This window comes from Anomaloglossus baeobatrachus, unplaced genomic scaffold (assembly GCF_048569485.1).
Source record: "Anomaloglossus baeobatrachus isolate aAnoBae1 unplaced genomic scaffold, aAnoBae1.hap1 Scaffold_3353, whole genome shotgun sequence".
NCBI lineage: Eukaryota > Metazoa > Chordata > Amphibia > Anura > Aromobatidae > Anomaloglossus > Anomaloglossus baeobatrachus.
The window spans coordinates 14,407-34,571 of record NW_027442730.1 but is presented as its reverse complement, the minus strand read 5'-3'; the positions used below and the strand labels follow the sequence as shown (position 1 = coordinate 34,571).

General features: G+C 48.1%; 10 non-coding genes and 1 pseudogene across 10 annotated transcripts; all 11 read right to left on the bottom strand.

The window, feature by feature from the left end:
- Nucleotides 1–3,092: 3,092 nt before the first annotated feature.
- Nucleotides 3,093–3,196, bottom strand: LOC142271196 (U2 spliceosomal RNA; annotated as a pseudogene).
- Nucleotides 3,197–4,583: 1,387 nt separating this feature from the next.
- LOC142271165 (U2 spliceosomal RNA) lies at nucleotides 4,584–4,774 on the bottom strand. Its single transcript, XR_012736329.1, has one exon. It is a non-coding gene; the product is annotated as a U2 spliceosomal RNA (small nuclear RNA).
- Nucleotides 4,775–6,161: 1,387 nt separating this feature from the next.
- LOC142271164 (U2 spliceosomal RNA) lies at nucleotides 6,162–6,352 on the bottom strand. The gene has a single exon (XR_012736328.1). It is a non-coding gene; the product is annotated as a U2 spliceosomal RNA (small nuclear RNA).
- A 1,387-nt stretch (nucleotides 6,353–7,739) lies between these two features.
- LOC142271163 (U2 spliceosomal RNA) lies at nucleotides 7,740–7,930 on the bottom strand. The gene has a single exon (XR_012736327.1). It is a non-coding gene; the product is annotated as a U2 spliceosomal RNA (small nuclear RNA).
- A 1,387-nt stretch (nucleotides 7,931–9,317) lies between these two features.
- LOC142271161 (U2 spliceosomal RNA) lies at nucleotides 9,318–9,508 on the bottom strand. Its single transcript, XR_012736325.1, has one exon. It is a non-coding gene; the product is annotated as a U2 spliceosomal RNA (small nuclear RNA).
- A 1,387-nt stretch (nucleotides 9,509–10,895) lies between these two features.
- LOC142271160 (U2 spliceosomal RNA) lies at nucleotides 10,896–11,086 on the bottom strand. Its single transcript, XR_012736324.1, has one exon. It is a non-coding gene; the product is annotated as a U2 spliceosomal RNA (small nuclear RNA).
- Nucleotides 11,087–12,473: 1,387 nt separating this feature from the next.
- On the bottom strand, nucleotides 12,474–12,664 carry LOC142271159 (U2 spliceosomal RNA). Its single transcript, XR_012736323.1, has one exon. It is a non-coding gene; the product is annotated as a U2 spliceosomal RNA (small nuclear RNA).
- Nucleotides 12,665–14,051: 1,387 nt separating this feature from the next.
- LOC142271158 (U2 spliceosomal RNA) lies at nucleotides 14,052–14,242 on the bottom strand. Its single transcript, XR_012736322.1, has one exon. It is a non-coding gene; the product is annotated as a U2 spliceosomal RNA (small nuclear RNA).
- A 1,387-nt stretch (nucleotides 14,243–15,629) lies between these two features.
- Nucleotides 15,630–15,820, bottom strand: LOC142271157 (U2 spliceosomal RNA). Its single transcript, XR_012736321.1, has one exon. It is a non-coding gene; the product is annotated as a U2 spliceosomal RNA (small nuclear RNA).
- A 1,381-nt stretch (nucleotides 15,821–17,201) lies between these two features.
- LOC142271155 (U2 spliceosomal RNA) lies at nucleotides 17,202–17,392 on the bottom strand. Its single transcript, XR_012736320.1, has one exon. It is a non-coding gene; the product is annotated as a U2 spliceosomal RNA (small nuclear RNA).
- Nucleotides 17,393–18,779: 1,387 nt separating this feature from the next.
- Nucleotides 18,780–18,970, bottom strand: LOC142271154 (U2 spliceosomal RNA). The gene has a single exon (XR_012736319.1). It is a non-coding gene; the product is annotated as a U2 spliceosomal RNA (small nuclear RNA).
- Nucleotides 18,971–20,165: the final 1,195 nt, after the last annotated feature.

Here is a 20,165-nt window from a genome sequence, read left to right as displayed (position 1 = left end):
ATGGCCGCCGCGTCTGCAGGGTCAAGATGGTTAGTGATACCTGACAGGAACTTATCGGCGGCCTCGGGGTCAGTAGTCTTGCGGGCGTAGAGTTCGCTGTAGAAGTCGCTGACGACCTTCATCACGTTCTCTTTCCCGCGTCGCATGTTTCCACTCTCGTCTCGTAGTTCATTCATGGGCGTGTGACCGGCGTGGAGTTTCCTGAAAAAGAACGAGTTACATTTCTCACCCTTCTCCAGGTTCTCCACTTTGGAACGGAAGACAATTCGCTCGGACTCCTCCTCGAAGTGCCTTTTCAGGCTCCTCTTAGTCTCCTCCAGCTCCTCTCTCACGTCCCAGCCGCATCGAAGAAGGTCCTGCAGGGAACGCAGCTCACGCTGGAGTCTCCTGAAGTCCCTCCTCTTCAGACACGCCTGTTGTTGACTCTTTGCCTGAAAGAAGAAACGGAACTCGAGTTTAACGTATTCCCACCAGTCAGAAACAGACTGGAAGCCCGCCTTGTAGGCCCGCCACGTGGAGTAGGCAGCTCTAAGCTCCTCCAGAATCTCACCCTTTTCCAGCAGAGAGCAGTTCAGCTTCCAGGAGCCCGGGCCAATGGGGAAGCCATGGCCCAGCACACCTTGAAAGTGAATGGCTCTGTGGTCAGAGAAGAAGCAGGGGACCATCGAGTGCCCACTCCGCCCAACCGCCCGAGAGGTAAACACAAAGTCAATCCTGGAACGCAGCGAGCCATCGGATCGGCACCATGAATAGTTCACGGATCCGTGTCCGATGGAGCCAACAACGTCCACAAGAGAGGCTTCGGTCACCATCTCAATGAGCAGTTTGGATGTGACGTCCAACTTGGCAGCCGTTCCAGAACTGCGTCCATCCTCCTCAATCGGGCAGTTGAAATCCCCGGCCATCACTACCGTCCTGGCGGTAGCGAGCTGAGGGCGCAGGGCTTGGAGGAGCTCCAGTCGATCGCTCTTCACAGGAGAAGCATACACATTGATGAACCTGACAGGTTCTCCCGCCCAGGTGCCATCCACGAGCAGTAACCTGCCGCAGACGATTTCCTGAACAGAGTCCAATGTGAAGGCGCTTCCCCTGATCAGCACGGCGACCCCCGCGGACCTACAGTCGCCCCCGCCAGACCAGTAGGATGGGCCATGGGTCCACTCCCTGGCCAGATGGTTGAAGGACCTAGAGGAGGGAAGGGAGCATTCCTGCAGGAAAAATACATCACTAGACTGAGTGTTAAGGAACGCAAAAATTGTCTGACGTCGGAACTTGTCTCTGATGCTCCTAACATTAATGGAAAAGATGTTAATGTTAGCAGTCATTGGAGGAAAGAGAAAGTTAGAGCAGGCGGTGTGCCTTAGTTACCACTCCGGTCGGGCGGTTCTTCCTCTTTGGCACCTGCTGGTAAGGGTATCTCCAGCAGACCCTCTTCTGCTAGCTGATCAAGCAGGGATGGTGCCTCAGTGGCTTCCGACTCCTCCATTTCTTCTTCGGCCACAAGGGACTCCACCATCTGCTCCAACACGTCCGGTTCTGGGAGGAGGCCATCCTCCTCTTCCTGGGGTGGGTTAAGGTCCACAATGAACAGCTTGGAAGGTTCTGCGACAGGACTATCTTCCACCTTCCTTTTCCTTTGGCCTGTACCTGAGGAGACAAGAGCTGGAAAATCCTCCTCGGTGAAAAGTGCAAGAGTGCTGAGGCCCTCTGCTCTCATGGTCTGGGGAGGGAGAGTGGGCTTTGGGGGGGGGGTGAGGAGACCAACTGAGGAGTAGGGAAATGAGGTGGAGGTAGTGGAATCCTCAGTAGGGTTGGCCGGGGGGGGGGGGGGTTTGGACAGGGGTGACAGGGGGGGGGACCAGGGAGGGGGCAACAGTTTTCTTACCCTTCTTTTCCCTGGACTCCGTGGCTGCTGGGGCATCGGCTGGAGCCACGGTCGCCGGGTTCTTGGCCGCCTTGTCCTTGGCCTCTGTGGCCTTGGTCGTAGCTGCCTTGGTCGACGAGGCTGTGACTACCCGATACTGGGTCGCCGCGGCAACCCTTGCCCAGGATTTCTCCCGCTGTGGGCAGTCCTTGTAAAGGTGGTCCGCCTGTCCACATAGGTTGCAAGTCTTCTTCTTTGGGCAGTCCTTGGAGCTGTGTCCTGTCACCCGGCAAACCCTGCAGGCGTCCTCCTTGCAGGTCTTCATCGAATGCCCTTTCCCGCCACATTTCCTGCAGTTGTGTGGCATGTCCGGGTAGTAGATGAGACCAAAGGAGTTTCCCAGAGAGAATGTCGGGGGCAGGTGCTGGAGACCATCCTCGGATGCTGGTTCCCTGTAGAGTCGAACGGTTACTGACCACTTACCCGTCCAGAATCCGTTGCCGTTAAGGATGTGGGATGGCTCCCTCACCACTGTGCAGAGACGTCCCAGGAACGTGGAGATGTCTCTTCCTGGGGTGTGCGGGTTCCGCATGGAGACCGTGATCCTCTTCTCATCCCTCTGTATAGGACAGGATCCTAAAAAAAGAATGAAAAGGGGAGTCCGGCATCGCTGCGTTCATCGCCTCCCAGTATCTCCTGCAGGCATTCACCGTGGCAAAGGTTACCAGAAAAATGCCAGTCATGAAGGTCTGGACACTCAGGGTTTCCGCCCTGGAGAAGCCCTGATCCAGAATCATCTTCTTGCAGAACACGTCGCTGGACATGTCCGGCAACCTACCATCCACCGCCTTTAGCTTCAGGGCGACCGTCTGCCGCATCCAAGGCTCCAGGGTTGGAGCCTTTTCAGGCGGCGTCCGGGCTCCCTCCGGCTGGCTGGCGTCGGAGGTAGGGGCCTCTTGGGCCGAAGAAGCCTCTGGATGAGCCTTCCTGGAGGTCCCTGGGTCCTGAGCCTTCTTGGCTGCCTTCTCTGGCTTGCTTGCCATGGCTGGTTCCTGCTTGAGTTCCCGGAGCTGGATCTTGGATTCTTCTCCGGGTGTCTTCTCCCGCTGTGTTCCTCCTCGAAGTTCCTCTGGTCTCCCCAAGTCTTCTCCGAGCCTTCGTCTTCTTGCTTCTTTCTGCCAAGCTCTTCTTCCGTCCGATCTCCCTCTTTCGGTCTCGGCTGGGCTTCGGAGCTTGTCTCCCTGATCGTATCTCGTCAAGTGTAGCTAGCTCAGTTTGTTCTGATAAGAACAGATACTACACTTGATCTTAGCCAAAAGGCCGAGAAGCGATAACCAGAATTGGTTTGGGCCTCGAGTGGCACCCTGGCCTATGCCGGACACATCTTAGGGAGAGAGAGCGAGAGGGAGACAAACCCACGCCTACACAAGACATTTTGTCACCCAAGCCAACCCTTGAAAAGGCTGCTTTGCAGAGCCAAAACAAGAAGAATGGTGCGTTTTGCAGCCGCCGCCCACTGCAATGAATCTGAATAACTCCTCCTTTAGGGCGCAAGCAACTCCCCTCCCCCTTGCAGTCTTTCCAATTCACGATACAAAAAGACGGACAGGACAGGTTGCCTGACTTTCCGTCACTGCCACCCTTTGCCATCCTTACCCGTAGAAAGCCCTTTCATCATCCCCAAACCCTAATCTTTTCCCTTTCCTTCCCAGCCCCCAAACCCTGCCCTCTGTACCTTTCTCACCACCCGCTTCCCTTCTCCTGTCATCCCCCTACCACCCGGGAAAAAAAGAGATTGCCCCCTCCTTCCACTAGCCCACCCTCCCACCCAAAGAACAACTTCTTCTGCGCAGCTTGTTTTCTAGGCAGCAGCGCTATTGTGATGTCATCGGGGGGCATTGTGACAAGCCGCCAGTGTTCCGTCTCTTCATGTTGTGCACAGTTCAAACGGAAAATACATCAACAGGCAGACTACAGAAAAGCTTACTATCAAAGGTTAGAGGGGGGCTTTCTCAGAGGGCTTTTTACAGTTTTTCTATTCCCAATTAGCCGTTTAAGTGTACTTATTGAAAGTAGTAATTCTTTCATAGGCCGCCCTTTCTTAGTATTTGACGTTCCTTATATTGCGGTATGAGGCTTCGCAGTAGGTTGCAAACATTCATCACCCATGACTGTCCCCAATTGAGCTCAGAAGCTCAATGTCTATCATGACCTCTCTTTTAGAATGTCCAAGAGCAAGCAAACTATTCCTCCAGGAGAGGGCGCCAACAGACTACTAAAGAGATCATCATTACTCAAAGAAAACCCCAAAAACCAATGCATGATAGGAATAAACAGGTAACTTTCTTTGGAGTGGAAGCGGAGAGATCGCACCAGATGCCAATTCTAGATGTTATCACACCTGTGGTCACTGCAGCAGCAGGTGAATCCACTTTGTCCAAAAGGGATCTATTCCATTCAATTGCAAATGATCTAGATAAGACAGAGAACTGCAGCACGGGGACATAGCCGAGTTGGTCAGGTTGAGTGGTGATGAGTTTGCTATTTGGATGAATAAAGAAAGTCAAAAGTGTGAAAGATAAAAAACAAAAGGAGGAAGTGTGAAAAGTGAATGGGCCAAATTGAGGTGCATATGAAGACGTATGCTTTCTTCCAATTCATTAAATCGGGCTAATATGAATCAGGTGAATTGAGTTCTGCTTTTGGAAACTGGGTTAAGAAGGGGTGCACCGTTCCTGGAGGTACTGCAATACCAGGTCAATGCGTGGAGTGGACAGAGCAAGCTCTTTTTCCATCTCCCTGTTCTAAAAATCCATTTAATATATGGTCCCCAGATAGGGGACGTATCAGATATTAAACTGATAAGAACAGATACTACACTTGATCTTAGCCAAAAGGCCGAGAAGCGATAACCAGAATTGGTTTGGGCCTCGAGTGGCACCCTGGCCTATGCCGGACACATCTTAGGGAGAGAGAGCGAGAGGGAGACAAACCCACGCCTACACAAGACATTTTGTCACCCAAGCCAACCCTTGAAAAGGCTGCTTTGCAGAGCCAAAACAAGAAGAATGGTGCGTTTTGCAGCCGCCGCCCACTGCAATGAATCTGAATAACTCCTCCTTTAGGGCGCAAGCAACTCCCCTCCCCCTTGCAGTCTTTCCAATTCACGATACAAAAAGACGGACAGGACAGGTTGCCTGACTTTCCGTCACTGCCACCCTTTGCCATCCTTACCCGTAGAAAGCCCTTTCATCATCCCCAAACCCTAATCTTTTCCCTTTCCTTCCCAGCCCCCAAACCCTGCCCTCTGTACCTTTCTCACCACCCGCTTCCCTTCTCCTGTCATCCCCCTACCACCCGGGAAAAAAAGAGATTGCCCCCTCCTTCCACTAGCCCACCCTCCCACCCAAAGAACAACTTCTTCTGCGCAGCTTGTTTTCTAGGCAGCAGCGCTATTGTGATGTCATCGGGGGGCATTGTGACAAGCCGCCAGTGTTCCGTCTCTTCATGTTGTGCACAGTTCAAACGGAAAATACATCAACAGGCAGACTACAGAAAAGCTTACTATCAAAGGTTAGAGGGGGGCTTTCTCAGAGGGCTTTTTACAGTTTTTCTATTCCCAATTAGCCGTTTAAGTGTACTTATTGAAAGTAGTAATTCTTTCATAGGCCGCCCTTTCTTAGTATTTGACGTTCCTTATATTGCGGTATGAGGCTTCGCAGTAGGTTGCAAACATTCATCACCCATGACTGTCCCCAATTGAGCTCAGAAGCTCAATGTCTATCATGACCTCTCTTTTAGAATGTCCAAGAGCAAGCAAACTATTCCTCCAGGAGAGGGCGCCAACAGACTACTAAAGAGATCATCATTACTCAAAGAAAACCCCAAAAACCAATGCATGATAGGAATAAACAGGTAACTTTCTTTGGAGTGGAAGCGGAGAGATCGCACCAGATGCCAATTCTAGATGTTATCACACCTGTGGTCACTGCAGCAGCAGGTGAATCCACTTTGTCCAAAAGGGATCTATTCCATTCAATTGCAAATGATCTAGATAAGACAGAGAACTGCAGCACGGGGACATAGCCGAGTTGGTCAGGTTGAGTGGTGATGAGTTTGCTATTTGGATGAATAAAGAAAGTCAAAAGTGTGAAAGATAAAAAACAAAAGGAGGAAGTGTGAAAAGTGAATGGGCCAAATTGAGGTGCATATGAAGACGTATGCTTTCTTCCAATTCATTAAATCGGGCTAATATGAATCAGGTGAATTGAGTTCTGCTTTTGGAAACTGGGTTAAGAAGGGGTGCACCGTTCCTGGAGGTACTGCAATACCAGGTCAATGCGTGGAGTGGACAGAGCAAGCTCTTTTTCCATCTCCCTGTTCTAAAAATCCATTTAATATATGGTCCCCAGATAGGGGACGTATCAGATATTAAACTGATAAGAACAGATACTACACTTGATCTTAGCCAAAAGGCCGAGAAGCGATAACCAGAATTGGTTTGGGCCTTGAGTGGCACCCTGGCCTATGCCGGACACATCTTAGGGAGAGAGAGCGAGAGGGAGACAAACCCACGCCTACACAAGACATTTTGTCACCCAAGCCAACCCTTGAAAAGGCTGCTTTGCAGAGCCAAAACAAGAAGAATGGTGCGTTTTGCAGCCGCCGCCCACTGCAATGAATCTGAATAACTCCTCCTTTAGGGCGCAAGCAACTCCCCTCCCCCTTGCAGTCTTTCCAATTCACGATACAAAAAGACGGACAGGACAGGTTGCCTGACTTTCCGTCACTGCCACCCTTTGCCATCCTTACCCGTAGAAAGCCCTTTCATCATCCCCAAACCCTAATCTTTTCCCTTTCCTTCCCAGCCCCCAAACCCTGCCCTCTGTACCTTTCTCACCACCCGCTTCCCTTCTCCTGTCATCCCCCTACCACCCGGGAAAAAAAGAGATTGCCCCCTCCTTCCACTAGCCCACCCTCCCACCCAAAGAACAACTTCTTCTGCGCAGCTTGTTTTCTAGGCAGCAGCGCTATTGTGATGTCATCGGGGGGCATTGTGACAAGCCGCCAGTGTTCCGTCTCTTCATGTTGTGCACAGTTCAAACGGAAAATACATCAACAGGCAGACTACAGAAAAGCTTACTATCAAAGGTTAGAGGGGGGCTTTCTCAGAGGGCTTTTTACAGTTTTTCTATTCCCAATTAGCCGTTTAAGTGTACTTATTGAAAGTAGTAATTCTTTCATAGGCCGCCCTTTCTTAGTATTTGACGTTCCTTATATTGCGGTATGAGGCTTCGCAGTAGGTTGCAAACATTCATCACCCATGACTGTCCCCAATTGAGCTCAGAAGCTCAATGTCTATCATGACCTCTCTTTTAGAATGTCCAAGAGCAAGCAAACTATTCCTCCAGGAGAGGGCGCCAACAGACTACTAAAGAGATCATCATTACTCAAAGAAAACCCCAAAAACCAATGCATGATAGGAATAAACAGGTAACTTTCTTTGGAGTGGAAGCGGAGAGATCGCACCAGATGCCAATTCTAGATGTTATCACACCTGTGGTCACTGCAGCAGCAGGTGAATCCACTTTGTCCAAAAGGGATCTATTCCATTCAATTGCAAATGATCTAGATAAGACAGAGAACTGCAGCACGGGGACATAGCCGAGTTGGTCAGGTTGAGTGGTGATGAGTTTGCTATTTGGATGAATAAAGAAAGTCAAAAGTGTGAAAGATAAAAAACAAAAGGAGGAAGTGTGAAAAGTGAATGGGCCAAATTGAGGTGCATATGAAGACGTATGCTTTCTTCCAATTCATTAAATCGGGCTAATATGAATCAGGTGAATTGAGTTCTGCTTTTGGAAACTGGGTTAAGAAGGGGTGCACCGTTCCTGGAGGTACTGCAATACCAGGTCAATGCGTGGAGTGGACAGAGCAAGCTCTTTTTCCATCTCCCTGTTCTAAAAATCCATTTAATATATGGTCCCCAGATAGGGGACGTATCAGATATTAAACTGATAAGAACAGATACTACACTTGATCTTAGCCAAAAGGCCGAGAAGCGATAACCAGAATTGGTTTGGGCCTCGAGTGGCACCCTGGCCTATGCCGGACACATCTTAGGGAGAGAGAGCGAGAGGGAGACAAACCCACGCCTACACAAGACATTTTGTCACCCAAGCCAACCCTTGAAAAGGCTGCTTTGCAGAGCCAAAACAAGAAGAATGGTGCGTTTTGCAGCCGCCGCCCACTGCAATGAATCTGAATAACTCCTCCTTTAGGGCGCAAGCAACTCCCCTCCCCCTTGCAGTCTTTCCAATTCACGATACAAAAAGACGGACAGGACAGGTTGCCTGACTTTCCGTCACTGCCACCCTTTGCCATCCTTACCCGTAGAAAGCCCTTTCATCATCCCCAAACCCTAATCTTTTCCCTTTCCTTCCCAGCCCCCAAACCCTGCCCTCTGTACCTTTCTCACCACCCGCTTCCCTTCTCCTGTCATCCCCCTACCACCCGGGAAAAAAAGAGATTGCCCCCTCCTTCCACTAGCCCACCCTCCCACCCAAAGAACAACTTCTTCTGCGCAGCTTGTTTTCTAGGCAGCAGCGCTATTGTGATGTCATCGGGGGGCATTGTGACAAGCCGCCAGTGTTCCGTCTCTTCATGTTGTGCACAGTTCAAACGGAAAATACATCAACAGGCAGACTACAGAAAAGCTTACTATCAAAGGTTAGAGGGGGGCTTTCTCAGAGGGCTTTTTACAGTTTTTCTATTCCCAATTAGCCGTTTAAGTGTACTTATTGAAAGTAGTAATTCTTTCATAGGCCGCCCTTTCTTAGTATTTGACGTTCCTTATATTGCGGTATGAGGCTTCGCAGTAGGTTGCAAACATTCATCACCCATGACTGTCCCCAATTGAGCTCAGAAGCTCAATGTCTATCATGACCTCTCTTTTAGAATGTCCAAGAGCAAGCAAACTATTCCTCCAGGAGAGGGCGCCAACAGACTACTAAAGAGATCATCATTACTCAAAGAAAACCCCAAAAACCAATGCATGATAGGAATAAACAGGTAACTTTCTTTGGAGTGGAAGCGGAGAGATCGCACCAGATGCCAATTCTAGATGTTATCACACCTGTGGTCACTGCAGCAGCAGGTGAATCCACTTTGTCCAAAAGGGATCTATTCCATTCAATTGCAAATGATCTAGATAAGACAGAGAACTGCAGCACGGGGACATAGCCGAGTTGGTCAGGTTGAGTGGTGATGAGTTTGCTATTTGGATGAATAAAGAAAGTCAAAAGTGTGAAAGATAAAAAACAAAAGGAGGAAGTGTGAAAAGTGAATGGGCCAAATTGAGGTGCATATGAAGACGTATGCTTTCTTCCAATTCATTAAATCGGGCTAATATGAATCAGGTGAATTGAGTTCTGCTTTTGGAAACTGGGTTAAGAAGGGGTGCACCGTTCCTGGAGGTACTGCAATACCAGGTCAATGCGTGGAGTGGACAGAGCAAGCTCTTTTTCCATCTCCCTGTTCTAAAAATCCATTTAATATATGGTCCCCAGATAGGGGACGTATCAGATATTAAACTGATAAGAACAGATACTACACTTGATCTTAGCCAAAAGGCCGAGAAGCGATAACCAGAATTGGTTTGGGCCTCGAGTGGCACCCTGGCCTATGCCGGACACATCTTAGGGAGAGAGAGCGAGAGGGAGACAAACCCACGCCTACACAAGACATTTTGTCACCCAAGCCAACCCTTGAAAAGGCTGCTTTGCAGAGCCAAAACAAGAAGAATGGTGCGTTTTGCAGCCGCCGCCCACTGCAATGAATCTGAATAACTCCTCCTTTAGGGCGCAAGCAACTCCCCTCCCCCTTGCAGTCTTTCCAATTCACGATACAAAAAGACGGACAGGACAGGTTGCCTGACTTTCCGTCACTGCCACCCTTTGCCATCCTTACCCGTAGAAAGCCCTTTCATCATCCCCAAACCCTAATCTTTTCCCTTTCCTTCCCAGCCCCCAAACCCTGCCCTCTGTACCTTTCTCACCACCCGCTTCCCTTCTCCTGTCATCCCCCTACCACCCGGGAAAAAAAGAGATTGCCCCCTCCTTCCACTAGCCCACCCTCCCACCCAAAGAACAACTTCTTCTGCGCAGCTTGTTTTCTAGGCAGCAGCGCTATTGTGATGTCATCGGGGGGCATTGTGACAAGCCGCCAGTGTTCCGTCTCTTCATGTTGTGCACAGTTCAAACGGAAAATACATCAACAGGCAGACTACAGAAAAGCTTACTATCAAAGGTTAGAGGGGGGCTTTCTCAGAGGGCTTTTTACAGTTTTTCTATTCCCAATTAGCCGTTTAAGTGTACTTATTGAAAGTAGTAATTCTTTCATAGGCCGCCCTTTCTTAGTATTTGACGTTCCTTATATTGCGGTATGAGGCTTCGCAGTAGGTTGCAAACATTCATCACCCATGACTGTCCCCAATTGAGCTCAGAAGCTCAATGTCTATCATGACCTCTCTTTTAGAATGTCCAAGAGCAAGCAAACTATTCCTCCAGGAGAGGGCGCCAACAGACTACTAAAGAGATCATCATTACTCAAAGAAAACCCCAAAAACCAATGCATGATAGGAATAAACAGGTAACTTTCTTTGGAGTGGAAGCGGAGAGATCGCACCAGATGCCAATTCTAGATGTTATCACACCTGTGGTCACTGCAGCAGCAGGTGAATCCACTTTGTCCAAAAGGGATCTATTCCATTCAATTGCAAATGATCTAGATAAGACAGAGAACTGCAGCACGGGGACATAGCCGAGTTGGTCAGGTTGAGTGGTGATGAGTTTGCTATTTGGATGAATAAAGAAAGTCAAAAGTGTGAAAGATAAAAAACAAAAGGAGGAAGTGTGAAAAGTGAATGGGCCAAATTGAGGTGCATATGAAGACGTATGCTTTCTTCCAATTCATTAAATCGGGCTAATATGAATCAGGTGAATTGAGTTCTGCTTTTGGAAACTGGGTTAAGAAGGGGTGCACCGTTCCTGGAGGTACTGCAATACCAGGTCAATGCGTGGAGTGGACAGAGCAAGCTCTTTTTCCATCTCCCTGTTCTAAAAATCCATTTAATATATGGTCCCCAGATAGGGGACGTATCAGATATTAAACTGATAAGAACAGATACTACACTTGATCTTAGCCAAAAGGCCGAGAAGCGATAACCAGAATTGGTTTGGGCCTCGAGTGGCACCCTGGCCTATGCCGGACACATCTTAGGGAGAGAGAGCGAGAGGGAGACAAACCCACGCCTACACAAGACATTTTGTCACCCAAGCCAACCCTTGAAAAGGCTGCTTTGCAGAGCCAAAACAAGAAGAATGGTGCGTTTTGCAGCCGCCGCCCACTGCAATGAATCTGAATAACTCCTCCTTTAGGGCGCAAGCAACTCCCCTCCCCCTTGCAGTCTTTCCAATTCACGATACAAAAAGACGGACAGGACAGGTTGCCTGACTTTCCGTCACTGCCACCCTTTGCCATCCTTACCCGTAGAAAGCCCTTTCATCATCCCCAAACCCTAATCTTTTCCCTTTCCTTCCCAGCCCCCAAACCCTGCCCTCTGTACCTTTCTCACCACCCGCTTCCCTTCTCCTGTCATCCCCCTACCACCCGGGAAAAAAAGAGATTGCCCCCTCCTTCCACTAGCCCACCCTCCCACCCAAAGAACAACTTCTTCTGCGCAGCTTGTTTTCTAGGCAGCAGCGCTATTGTGATGTCATCGGGGGGCATTGTGACAAGCCGCCAGTGTTCCGTCTCTTCATGTTGTGCACAGTTCAAACGGAAAATACATCAACAGGCAGACTACAGAAAAGCTTACTATCAAAGGTTAGAGGGGGGCTTTCTCAGAGGGCTTTTTACAGTTTTTCTATTCCCAATTAGCCGTTTAAGTGTACTTATTGAAAGTAGTAATTCTTTCATAGGCCGCCCTTTCTTAGTATTTGACGTTCCTTATATTGCGGTATGAGGCTTCGCAGTAGGTTGCAAACATTCATCACCCATGACTGTCCCCAATTGAGCTCAGAAGCTCAATGTCTATCATGACCTCTCTTTTAGAATGTCCAAGAGCAAGCAAACTATTCCTCCAGGAGAGGGCGCCAACAGACTACTAAAGAGATCATCATTACTCAAAGAAAACCCCAAAAACCAATGCATGATAGGAATAAACAGGTAACTTTCTTTGGAGTGGAAGCGGAGAGATCGCACCAGATGCCAATTCTAGATGTTATCACACCTGTGGTCACTGCAGCAGCAGGTGAATCCACTTTGTCCAAAAGGGATCTATTCCATTCAATTGCAAATGATCTAGATAAGACAGAGAACTGCAGCACGGGGACATAGCCGAGTTGGTCAGGTTGAGTGGTGATGAGTTTGCTATTTGGATGAATAAAGAAAGTCAAAAGTGTGAAAGATAAAAAACAAAAGGAGGAAGTGTGAAAAGTGAATGGGCCAAATTGAGGTGCATATGAAGACGTATGCTTTCTTCCAATTCATTAAATCGGGCTAATATGAATCAGGTGAATTGAGTTCTGCTTTTGGAAACTGGGTTAAGAAGGGGTGCACCGTTCCTGGAGGTACTGCAATACCAGGTCAATGCGTGGAGTGGACAGAGCAAGCTCTTTTTCCATCTCCCTGTTCTAAAAATCCATTTAATATATGGTCCCCAGATAGGGGACGTATCAGATATTAAACTGATAAGAACAGATACTACACTTGATCTTAGCCAAAAGGCCGAGAAGCGATAACCAGAATTGGTTTGGGCCTCGAGTGGCACCCTGGCCTATGCCGGACACATCTTAGGGAGAGAGAGCGAGAGGGAGACAAACCCACGCCTACACAAGACATTTTGTCACCCAAGCCAACCCTTGAAAAGGCTGCTTTGCAGAGCCAAAACAAGAAGAATGGTGCGTTTTGCAGCCGCCGCCCACTGCAATGAATCTGAATAACTCCTCCTTTAGGGCGCAAGCAACTCCCCTCCCCCTTGCAGTCTTTCCAATTCACGATACAAAAAGACGGACAGGACAGGTTGCCTGACTTTCCGTCACTGCCACCCTTTGCCATCCTTACCCGTAGAAAGCCCTTTCATCATCCCCAAACCCTAATCTTTTCCCTTTCCTTCCCAGCCCCCAAACCCTGCCCTCTGTACCTTTCTCACCACCCGCTTCCCTTCTCCTGTCATCCCCCTACCACCCGGGAAAAAAAGAGATTGCCCCCTCCTTCCACTAGCCCACCCTCCCACCCAAAGAACAACTTCTTCTGCGCAGCTTGTTTTCTAGGCAGCAGCGCTATTGTGATGTCATCGGGGGGCATTGTGACAAGCCGCCAGTGTTCCGTCTCTTCATGTTGTGCACAGTTCAAACGGAAAATACATCAACAGGCAGACTACAGAAAAGCTTACTATCAAAGGTTAGAGGGGGGCTTTCTCAGAGGGCTTTTTACAGTTTTCCTATTCCCAATTAGCCGTTTAAGTGTACTTATTGAAAGTAGTAATTCTTTCATAGGCCGCCCTTTCTTAGTATTTGACGTTCCTTATATTGCGGTATGAGGCTTCGCAGTAGGTTGCAAACATTCATCACCCATGACTGTCCCCAATTGAGCTCAGAAGCTCAATGTCTATCATGACCTCTCTTTTAGAATGTCCAAGAGCAAGCAAACTATTCCTCCAGGAGAGGGCGCCAACAGACTACTAAAGAGATCATCATTACTCAAAGAAAACCCCAAAAACCAATGCATGATAGGAATAAACAGGTAACTTTCTTTGGAGTGGAAGCGGAGAGATCGCACCAGATGCCAATTCTAGATGTTATCACACCTGTGGTCACTGCAGCAGCAGGTGAATCCACTTTGTCCAAAAGGGATCTATTCCATTCAATTGCAAATGATCTAGATAAGACAGAGAACTGCAGCACGGGGACATAGCCGAGTTGGTCAGGTTGAGTGGTGATGAGTTTGCTATTTGGATGAATAAAGAAAGTCAAAAGTGTGAAAGATAAAAAACAAAAGGAGGAAGTGTGAAAAGTGAATGGGCCAAATTGAGGTGCATATGAAGACGTATGCTTTCTTCCAATTCATTAAATCGGGCTAATATGAATCAGGTGAATTGAGTTCTGCTTTTGGAAACTGGGTTAAGAAGGGGTGCACCGTTCCTGGAGGTACTGCAATACCAGGTCAATGCGTGGAGTGGACAGAGCAAGCTCTTTTTCCATCTCCCTGTTCTAAAAATCCATTTAATATATGGTCCCCAGATAGGGGACGTATCAGATATTAAACTGATAAGAACAGATACTACACTTGATCTTAGCCAAAAGGCCGAGAAGCGATAACCAGAATTGGTTTGGGCCTCGAGTGGCACCCTGGCCTATGCCGGACACATCTTAGGGAGAGAGAGCGAGAGGGAGACAAACCCACGCCTACACAAGACATTTTGTCACCCAAGCCAACCCTTGAAAAGGCTGCTTTGCAGAGCCAAAACAAGAAGAATGGTGCGTTTTGCAGCCGCCGCCCACTGCAATGAATCTGAATAACTCCTCCTTTAGGGCGCAAGCAACTCCCCTCCCCCTTGCAGTCTTTCCAATTCACGATACAAAAAGACGGACAGGACAGGTTGCCTGACTTTCCGTCACTGCCACCCTTTGCCATCCTTACCCGTAGAAAGCCCTTTCATCATCCCCAAACCCTAATCTTTTCCCTTTCCTTCCCAGCCCCCAAACCCTGCCCTCTGTACCTTTCTCACCACCCGCTTCCCTTCTCCTGTCATCCCCCTACCACCCGGGAAAAAAAGAGATTGCCCCCTCCTTCCACTAGCCCACCCTCCCACCCAAAGAACAACTTCTTCTGCGCAGCTTGTTTTCTAGGCAGCAGCGCTATTGTGATGTCATCGGGGGGCATTGTGACAAGCCGCCAGTGTTCCGTCTCTTCATGTTGTGCACAGTTCAAACGGAAAATACATCAACAGGCAGACTACAGAAAAGCTTACTATCAAAGGTTAGAGGGGGGCTTTCTCAGAGGGCTTTTTACAGTTTTTCTATTCCCAATTAGCCGTTTAAGTGTACTTATTGAAAGTAGTAATTCTTTCATAGGCCGCCCTTTCTTAGTATTTGACGTTCCTTATATTGCGGTATGAGGCTTCGCAGTAGGTTGCAAACATTCATCACCCATGACTGTCCCCAATTGAGCTCAGAAGCTCAATGTCTATCATGACCTCTCTTTTAGAATGTCCAAGAGCAAGCAAACTATTCCTCCAGGAGAGGACGCCAACAGACTACTAAAGAGATCATCATTACTCAAAGAAAACCCCAAAAACCAATGCATGATAGGAATAAACAGGTAACTTTCTTTGGAGTGGAAGCGGAGAGATCGCACCAGATGCCAATTCTAGATGTTATCACACCTGTGGTCACTGCAGCAGCAGGTGAATCCACTTTGTCCAAAAGGGATCTATTCCATTCAATTGCAAATGATCTAGATAAGACAGAGAACTGCAGCACGGGGACATAGCCGAGTTGGTCAGGTTAAGTGGTGATGAGTTTGCTATTTGGATGAATAAAGAAAGTCAAAAGTGTGAAAGATAAAAAACAAAAGGAGGAAGTGTGAAAAGTGAATGGGCCAAATTGAGGTGCATATGAAGACGTATGCTTTCTTCCAATTCATTAAATCGGGCTAATATGAATCAGGTGAATTGAGTTCTGCTTTTGGAAACTGGGTTAAGAAGGGGTGCACCGTTCCTGGAGGTACTGCAATACCAGGTCAATGCGTGGAGTGGACAGAGCAAGCTCTTTTTCCATCTCCCTGTTCTAAAAATCCATTTAATATATGGTCCCCAGATAGGGGACGTATCAGATATTAAACTGATAAGAACAGATACTACACTTGATCTTAGCCAAAAGGCCGAGAAGCGATAACCAGAATTGGTTTGGGCCTCGAGTGGCACCCTGGCCTATGCCGGACACATCTTAGGGAGAGAGAGCGAGAGGGAGACAAACCCACGCCTACACAAGACATTTTGTCACCCAAGCCAACCCTTGAAAAGGCTGCTTTGCAGAGCCAAAACAAGAAGAATGGTGCGTTTTGCAGCCGCCGCCCACTGCAATGAATCTGAATAACTCCTCCTTTAGGGCGCAAGCAACTCCCCTCCCCCTTGCAGTCTTTCCAATTCACGATACAAAAAGACGGACAGGACAGGTTGCCTGACTTTCCGTCACTGCCACCCTTTGCCATCCTTACCCGTAGAAAGCCCTTTCATCATCCCCAAACCCTAATCTTTTCCCTTTCCTTCCCAGCCCCCAAACCCTGCCCTCTGTACCTTTCTCACCACCCGCTTCCCTTCTCCTGTCATCCCCCTACCACCCGGGAAAAAAAGAGATTGCCCCCTCCTTCCACTAGCCCACCCTCCCACCCAAAGAACAACTTCTTCTGCGCAGCTTGTTTTCTAGGCAGCAGCGCTATTGTGATGTCATCGGGGGGCATTGTGACAAGCCGCCAGTGTTCCGTCTCTTCATGTTGTGCACAGTTCAAAATACATCAACAGGCAGACTACAGAAAAGCTTACTATCAAAGGTTAGAGGGGGGCTTTCTCAGAGGGCTTTTTACAGTTTTTCTATTCCCAATTAGCCGTTTAAGTGTACTTATTGAAAGTAGTAATTCTTTCATAGGCCGCCCTTTCTTAGTATTTGACGTTCCTTATATTGCGGTATGAGGCTTCGCAGTAGGTTGCAAACATTCATCACCCATGACTGTCCCCAATTGAGCTCAGAAGCTCAATGTCTATCATGACCTCTCTTTTAGAATGTCCAAGAGCAAGCAAACTATTCCTCCAGGAGAGGGCGCCAACAGACTACTAAAGAGATCATCATTACTCAAAGAAAACCCCAAAAACCAATGCATGATAGGAATAAACAGGTAACTTTCTTTGGAGTGGAAGCGGAGAGATCGCACCAGATGCCAATTCTAGATGTTATCACACCTGTGGTCACTGCAGCAGCAGGTGAATCCACTTTGTCCAAAAGGGATCTATTCCATTCAATTGCAAATGATCTAGATAAGACAGAGAACTGCAGCACGGGGACATAGCCGAGTTGGTCAGGTTGAGTGGTGATGAGTTTGCTATTTGGATGAATAAAGAAAGTCAAAAGTGTGAAAGATAAAAAACAAAAGGAGGAAGTGTGAAAAGTGAATGGGCCAAATTGAGGTGCATATGAAGACGTATGCTTTCTTCCAATTCATTAAATCGGGCTAATATGAATCAGGTGAATTGAGTTCTGCTTTTGGAAACTGGGTTAAGAAGGGGTGCACCGTTCCTGGAGGTACTGCAATACCAGGTCAATGCGTGGAGTGGACAGAGCAAGCTCTTTTTCCATCTCCCTGTTCTAAAAATCCATTTAATATATGGTCCCCAGATAGGGGACGTATCAGATATTAAACTGATAAGAACAGATACTACACTTGATCTTAGCCAAAAGGCCGAGAAGCGATAACCAGAATTGGTTTGGGCCTCGAGTGGCACCCTGGCCTATGCCGGACACATCTTAGGGAGAGAGAGCGAGAGGGAGACAAACCCACGCCTACACAAGACATTTTGTCACCCAAGCCAACCCTTGAAAAGGCTGCTTTGCAGAGCCAAAACAAGAAGAATGGTGCGTTTTGCAGCCGCCGCCCACTGCAATGAATCTGAATAACTCCTCCTTTAGGGCGCAAGCAACTCCCCTCCCCCTTGCAGTCTTTCCAATTCACGATACAAAAAGACGGACAGGACAGGTTGCCTGACTTTCCGTCACTGCCACCCTTTGCCATCCTTACCCGTAGAAAGCCCTTTCATCATCCCCAAACCCTAATCTTTTCCCTTTCCTTCCCAGCCCCCAAACCCTGCCCTCTGTACCTTTCTCACCACCCGCTTCCCTTCTCCTGTCATCCCCCTACCACCCGGGAAAAAAAGAGATTGCCCCCTCCTTCCACTAGCCCACCCTCCCACCCAAAGAACAACTTCTTCTGCGCAGCTTGTTTTCTAGGCAGCAGCGCTATTGTGATGTCATCGGGGGGCATTGTGACAAGCCGCCAGTGTTCCGTCTCTTCATGTTGTGCACAGTTCAAACGGAAAATACATCAACAGGCAGACTACAGAAAAGCTTACTATCAAAGGTTAGAGGGGGGCTTTCTCAGAGGGCTTTTTACAGTTTTTCTATTCCCAATTAGCCGTTTAAGTGTACTTATTGAAAGTAGTAATTCTTTCATAGGCCGCCCTTTCTTAGTATTTGACGTTCCTTATATTGCGGTATGAGGCTTCGCAGTAGGTTGCAAACATTCATCACCCATGACTGTCCCCAATTGAGCTCAGAAGCTCAATGTCTATCATGACCTCTCTTTTAGAATGTCCAAGAGCAAGCAAACTATTCCTCCAGGAGAGGGCGCCAACAGACTACTAAAGAGATCATCATTACTCAAAGAAAACCCCAAAAACCAATGCATGATAGGAATAAACAGGTAACTTTCTTTGGAGTGGAAGCGGAGAGATCGCACCAGATGCCAATTCTAGATGTTATCACACCTGTGGTCACTGCAGCAGCAGGTGAATCCACTTTGTCCAAAAGGGATCTATTCCATTCAATTGCAAATGATCTAGATAAGACAGAGAACTGCAGCACGGGGACATAGCCGAGTTGGTCAGGTTGAGTGGTGATGAGTTTGCTATTTGGATGAATAAAGAAAGTCAAAAGTGTGAAAGATAAAAAACAAAAGGAGGAAGTGTGAAAAGTGAATGGGCCAAATTGAGGTGCATATGAAGACGTATGCTTTCTTCCAATTCATTAAATCGGGCTAATATGAATCAGGTGAATTGAGTTCTGCTTTTGGAAACTGGGTTAAGAAGGGGTGCACCGTTCCTGGAGGTACTGCAATACCAGGTCAATGCGTGGAGTGGACAGAGCAAGCTCTTTTTCCATCTCCCTGTTCTAAAAATCCATTTAATATATGGTCCCCAGATAGGGGACGTATCAGATATTAAACTGATAAGAACAGATACTACACTTGATCTTAGCCAAAAGGCCGAGAAGCGATAACCAGAATTGGTTTGGGCCTCGAGTGGCACCCTGGCCTATGCCGGACACATCTTAGGGAGAGAGAGCGAGAGGGAGACAAACCCACGCCTACACAAGACATTTTGTCACCCAAGCCAACCCTTGAAAAGGCTGCTTTGCAGAGCCAAAACAAGAAGAATGGTGCGTTTTGCAGCCGCCGCCCACTGCAATGAATCTGAATAACTCCTCCTTTAGGGCGCAAGCAACTCCCCTCCCCCTTGCAGTCTTTCCAATTCACGATACAAAAAGACGGACAGGACAGGTTGCCTGACTTTCCGTCACTGCCACCCTTTGCCATCCTTACCCGTAGAAAGCCCTTTCATCATCCCCAAACCCTAATCTTTTCCCTTTCCTTCCCAGCCCCCAAACCCTGCCCTCTGTACCTTTCTCACCACCCGCTTCCCTTCTCCTGTCATCCCCCTACCACCCGGGAAAAAAAGAGATTGCCCCCTCCTTCCACTAGCCCACCCTCCCACCCAAAGAACAACTTCTTCTGCGCAGCTTGTTTTCTAGGCAGCAGCGCTATTGTGATGTCATCGGGGGGCATTGTGACAAGCCGCCAGTGTTCCGTCTCTTCATGTTGTGCACAGTTCAAACGGAAAATACATCAACAGGCAGACTACAGAAAAGCTTACTATCAAAGGTTAGAGGGGGGCTTTCTCAGAGGGCTTTTTACAGTTTTTCTATTCCCAATTAGCCGTTTAAGTGTACTTATTGAAAGTAGTAATTCTTTCATAGGCCGCCCTTTCTTAGTATTTGACGTTCCTTATATTGCGGTATGAGGCTTCGCAGTAGGTTGCAAACATTCATCACCCATGACTGTCCCCAATTGAGCTCAGAAGCTCAATGTCTATCATGACCTCTCTTTTAGAATGTCCAAGAGCAAGCAAACTATTCCTCCAGGAGAGGGCGCCAACAGACTACTAAAGAGATCATCATTACTCAAAGAAAACCCCAAAAACCAATGCATGATAGGAATAAACAGGTAACTTTCTTTGGAGTGGAAGCGGAGAGATCGCACCAGATGCCAATTCTAGATGTTATCACACCTGTGGTCACTGCAGCAGCAGGTGAATCCACTTTGTCCAAAAGGGATCTATTCCATTCAATTGCAAATGATCTAGATAAGACAGAGAACTGCAGCACGGGGACATAGCCGAGTTGGTCAGGTTGAG